The sequence below is a fragment of the Drosophila sechellia genome, unplaced genomic scaffold (genome assembly GCF_004382195.2).
Source record: "Drosophila sechellia strain sech25 unplaced genomic scaffold, ASM438219v1 U_279, whole genome shotgun sequence".
Lineage (NCBI taxonomy): Eukaryota > Metazoa > Arthropoda > Insecta > Diptera > Drosophilidae > Drosophila > Drosophila sechellia.
The window spans coordinates 20,648-26,909 of NW_022611222.1; the positions used below are offsets into that span (position 1 = coordinate 20,648).

At 34.9% G+C, this 6,262-nt stretch overlaps 1 pseudogene; it reads left to right on the forward strand.

Moving 5' to 3' along the window:
• The first annotated feature begins 5,132 nt into the window (after window positions 1–5,132).
• Window positions 5,133–5,283, forward strand: LOC116803056 (annotated as a pseudogene).
• The last annotated feature ends 979 nt before the right edge of the window (window positions 5,284–6,262 follow it).

The following is a 6,262-nucleotide window of genomic DNA, read 5'->3' on the forward strand; positions in this document are numbered from 1 at the left end:
TCTTTGCCGGTTTTCGCTTTATCTCGCCCGGCTCTGTATGCGAGGTGCTTCCCTCGCTGCTGGAGCTGCTCTTGCGTGTTCTCAGAGCCTTTTTTGCGTGGTGTTGTTCCAAGCTTGTGGGTGCGCGGGGGGCCTGCCAGTCCATCTTCTCCAAAGTTGATAAGGAGTGAGGAGGGGGGGGGGGGGGAAGCTGGGCACCGTAAGCCGGTGAGCCAGGCAGCACGTGGCTGCTGCTTTGCAATTATACCGCTGCTTCGAGCACTGGGTTTTTTGCGCTGATAACACGCACACTCGGGTGTGCGATGGTGTTAGTGCGAACTACCGTTAGGTACGTTGGCTGGGCCAATCAAAACGCGCGACAAGATCACGCGACGCGAAGTGGCTGGGCACAAGTAACGGGACTTACAACTGTGAACAATTTGCTAACAATTTGCTAACAATTTGCTGTCGATCCGCAGGCACGTCTGCACTCGTCGAGTGTTCGATCGCGACTGATCAATTTAGTGACGCATATGATATTGTCCCTATCATATAATTTTTGATATAAAGACTTTAAAGAATTGTATCAAGTTGCCAAACACCTCGTCATCAATTTAGTGACGCATATGATATTGTCCCTTTCATATAATTAATATAAAGACTTTAATGGATTGTGTCAAGTTGCCAAACACCTCGTCATCAACTACTATATTATGGTTGCGCCGACCTCTCATATTGTATTCTCTTATGTGTTCATAGGATTTTGACAATTATACGAGTAAATTAAATAATATACATATGAAAATGATTAATTATTATATGTATAAGGGAAAAAATGATGAAATATTCCCATATTATCTTAGTATTATAGAGGAAAGACCGTTGCCGACCTCTGATATTGTTCAAACTTATGTATTTATATGATTTTGGCAATTATATGAGTAAATTAAAAAATATACATATGAAAATGGTTAATTATTATATGTATATGGGAAAAAATGCTAAGATATTCCCATATTCTCTTAGTATTATAGAGAAAAGCCATTTAAGTGAGAGGGTATAGTAGTGTAAACGACCGGAATTACGACAGAGGGTTCAAAAACTACTATAGGTAGGCAGTGGTTGCCGACCTCTCATATTGTTCAAAACTTATGTATTCATATGATTTTGGCAATTATATGATTAAATTAAATAATATACATATGAAAATGATTAATTATTATATGTATAAGGGAAAAATGCTGAATATTCCCACATTCTCTTAGTATTATAGAGAAAATCCATTATAGTGAGAGGGTATAGTAGTGTAAACGACCGGAATTACGACAGAGGGTTCAAAAACTACTATAGTAGGCAGTGGTTGCCGACCTCTCATATTGTTCAAAACTTATGTATTCATATGAATTTGGCAATTATATGAGTAAATTAAATAATAAACATATAAAAATTAATATTTATTATATGTATAAAAAAAAAAATAATCATATTATATATGAATAATGGAAAAAAAATGAATGTTCCTATAATCTCTTAATATATAAGAGAATAGACCGTATGTTGGGTGGCAAACGGAATTGAAAATACCCGCTTTGAGGACAGCGGGTTCAAAAACTACTATAGGTAGGCAGTGGTTGCCGACCTCCCGCATTATTCGAAATATTTATTTCGGATTATGTTTATATTGGTTACATAAAATAAAGTATATTATTATCCGTACAAATTTGTTTCTCAGTTCTATAGAACACGGGACTTGGCTCCGCGGATAATAGGAATATACGCTTTTTAGATAATATCGTTGAAACAAAAGTCAAGTTTCTATTATATATAGAATAACAAATCGTTTCCATATATTATCGTTAATTTTTGGAGGCAGGCAAATATTAATTTATTACCTGCCGTATAGTTGGATTATTATATCGTTACGGTATAATACAAATATGGATTCTTATGAAAGAAATATAAAATTATATATTAAATGTGGAAATATTATCATATGCGCTTGGTTTTATGTTATATATTACCAGAGAGATATATGAAAAGAGATAAATTTTAAATTTATCTTCAAAATGCAAATGATTTAACTTAATATTTATATTGGTTAAACAAAATTGTACATGTGTGGATACAATAATTATGTATGTTGGAAATAAAATGATATTTTATAATGAAATATGTATATATAAAAAGATAAAATTATAGAAACATATATATTACAATAATTATATGAAATTCTTGTTATATTGGTAAAACAAGTATAAATTAAAAATGAAAATATGGATTACGAATGCTATATAAAAATGGCCGTAATCGAATAGATTTTTTACTTATATTTATATATTTAAAATTTTACCCAAAGGCGAAATATTGAATTTTATTCAATATAATAAAAATCATGGAATTATATAAAGTGAAAAATCTATATATCTATTATATTGCTTATTTCGATTCAAAAAATATGAATGGAATATGAAGGAAAAACATTATTCTGGTTGATCCTGCCAGTAGTTATATGCTTGTCTCAAAGATTAAGCCATGCATGTCTAAGTACACACGAATTAAAAGTGAAACCGCAAAAGGCTCATTATATCAGTTATGGTTCCTTAGATCGTTAACAGTTACTTGGATAACTGTGGTAATTCTAGAGCTAATACATGCAATTAAAACATGAACCTTATGGACATGTGCTTTTATTAGGCTAAAACCAAGCGATCGCAAGATCGTTATATTGGTTGAACTCTAGATAACATGCAGATCGTATGGTCTTGTACCGACGACAGATCTTTCAAATGTCTGCCCTATCAACTTTTGATGGTAGTATCTAGGACTACCATGGTTGCAACGGGTAACGGGGAATCAGGGTTCGATTCCGGAGAGGGAGCCTGAGAAACGGCTACCACATCTAAGGAAGGCAGCAGGCGCGTAAATTACCCACTCCCAGCTCGGGGAGGTAGTGACGAAAAATAACAATACAGGACTCATATCCGAGGCCCTGTAATTGGAATGAGTACACTTTAAATCCTTTAACAAGGACCAATTGGAGGGCAAGTCTGGTGCCAGCAGCCGCGGTAATCCAGCTCCAATAGCGTATATTAAAGTTGTTGCGGTTAAAACGTTCGTAGTTGAACTTGTGCTTCATACGGGTAGTACAACTTACAATTGTGGTTAGTACTATACTTTATGTATGTAGCGTATTACCGGTGGAGTTCTTATATGTGATTAATACTTGTATTTTTTCATATGTTCCTCCTATTTAAAAACCTGCACTAGTGCTCTTAAACGAGTGTTATTGTGGGCCGGTACTATTACTTTGAACAAATTAGAGTGCTTAAAGCAGGCTTCAAATGCCTGAATATTCTGTGCATGGGATAATGAAATAAGACCTCTGTTCTGCTTCATTGGTTTTCAGATCAAAGGTAATGATTAATAGAAGCAGTTTGGGGGCATTAGTATTACGACGCGAGAGGTGAAATTCTTGGACCGTCGTAAGACTAACTTAAGCGAAAGCATTTGCCAAGAGTTTTCATTAATCAAGAACGAAAGTTAGAGGTTCGAAGGCGATCAGATACCGCCCTAGTTCTAACCATAAACGATGCCAGCTAGCAATGGGTGTAGCTACTTTATGGCTCTCTCAGTCGCTTCCGGGAAACCAAAGCTTTGGGCTCCGGGGGAAGTATGGTTGCAAAGAGCTGAAACTTAAAGGAATTGACGGAAGGGCACCACCAGGAGGGAGCCTGCGGCTTAATTTGACTCAACACGGGAAACTTACCAGGTCCGAACATAAGTGTGTAAGACAGAGTTGATAGCTCTTTCTCGAACTATGGGTGGTGGTGCATGGCCGTTCTTAGTTCGTGGAGTGATTTGTCTGGTTAATTCGATAACGAACGAGACTCAAATATATTAAATAGATATCTTCAGGATTATGGTGCTGAAGTTATGTTAGCCTTCATTCATGGTGGCAGTAAATATGTTTATTGTGTTTGGAATGTGTTTATGTAAGTGGAGCCGTACCTGTTGGTTTGTCCCATTATAAGGACACTAGCTTCTTAAATGGACAAATTGCGTCTAGCAATAATGAGATTGAGAGCAATAACAGGTCTGTGATGCCTTAGATGTCCTGGGCTGCACGCGCGCTACAATGAAAGTATCAACGTGTATTTCCTAGACCGAGAGGTCCGGGTAAACCGCTGAAGCCATTCATGCTTGGGATTTGTGAACTGAAACTGTTCACATGAACTTGGAATTCCCGTAAGTGTGAGTCATTAACTCGCATTGATTACGTCCCTGCCCTTTTGTACACACCGCCCGTCGCTACTACCGTGAATTGATTTATTGAGGTCCTCCGGACGTGATCACTGTGACGCCCTTGCGGTGTTACGGGTGTTTCGCAAAAGTTGACCGAACTTGATTATTTAGAGGAAGTAAAAGTCGTAACAAGGTTCCGTAGGTGAACCTGCGGAAGGATCATTATTGTATAATATCCTTATCGTTAATAAATATTTGTTATAATACATAAATAAATACAATTTACCAAAATAAAATATACAAAATGATTCCACGGAATCAAAAGTTAAAGTCAAAATAAAAATGAAGATGGCTTTTATTTTATATGTGGGGCTTGGCAACCTCATAAAAAGACTTTAACATTATTAATGTTGCTGTGCGTATTTGTGGCAGTACTTACTACAGACAACGGCGTTTCCTATAAAAACAAATTTCTCGAAAATGGAAATCGAAGAAAACTAAACTAAATTCGAAAGTAGAAGTCGAATTAAAATAAAAATAATTTTGAATGTGTGGTAACAAAATAAGTGTTGTGTATATGGACCATAAATACACGCGTTGCGAATATGTATTGTTCATCTATGTTATGAGCATACGTTGGCTAATGCAACAACCTAAAATATCAATGTTTGTACCTGTCATCCATCAGGTTAATGTTTTATAATAAATTTTGCAGTATGTGTCACCCAAAATAGCAAACCATAACCAGATTAATAGTAATAATGCTTATATGAAACTAAGACATTTCGCAACATTTATTTTAGGTATATAAAATAAATTTATTGAAGGAATTGGATATATGCCAGTAAAATGGTGTATTTTTAATTTCTTTCAATAAAAACAATATTGACATTATAAAAATTGAATTATAAAACTCTAAGCGGTGGATCACTCGGCTCATGGGTCGATGAAGAACGCAGCAAACTGTGCGTCATCGTGTGAACTGCAGGACACTGACATCGACATTTTGAACGCATATCGCAGTCCATGCTGTTATGTACTTTAATTAATTTTATAGTGCTGCTTGGACTACATATGGTTAGGGGTGTAATACTAGCTAATTAAGTTGTTATAAATTTTTTATAAGCATATGGTATATTATTGATAAATAATGATTTATTCATAATATTAAAAAAGAAATGAAAAACATTATCTCACATTTGAATGTGAAAAACAAGAGAAATATTTTCTTTTTCATCAAATAATACTGAGAAATTCTAGCATAAAAAATTGAAATATTTTTCATCTGAATTGTCTCTTATTAATGATTCGGAAAAGAAAATCTTGTTTTGTTATTATTCTTCGTTTGGTTCGTTAAATGGATAAAAATGACTTTGCTTACAAGAACTATTGGAACTATTTATAACGAATTTAAATTGATTGTTTTTATCTTATATATAAGAATTTATGGCAAAATATAGTATATATACAACCTCAACTCATATGGGACACCCCCTGAATTTAAGCATATTAATTAGGGGAGGAAAAGAAACTAACAAGGATTTTCTTAGTAGCGGCGAGCGAAAAGAAAACAGTTCAGCACTAAGTCACTTTGTCTATATGGCAAAGTGAGATGCAGTGTATGGAGCGTCAATATTCTAGTATGAGAAATTAATGATTTAAGTCTTCTTAAATGAGGCCATTTACCCATAAGGGTGCCAGGCCCGTATAACGTTTAATGATTGCTAGATGATGTGTCCAAAGAGTCGTGTTGCTTGATAGTGCAGCACTAAGTGGGTGAAACTCCATCTAAAACTAAATATAACCATGAGACCGATAGTAAACAAGTACCGTGAGGGAAAGTTGAATAAGAACTCTGAATAGAGAGTTAAACAGTACGTGAAACTGCTTAGAGGTAAGCCCGATGAACAATATCCGTTGGAAAATCATTAAAATTTGTAAATATTTAAATAATATTATTAAGAATAATGTGCATTTTTCATATAAGGACATTGTAATCTATTAGCATATCCCAATTTATCATAAAATATAACTTATAGTT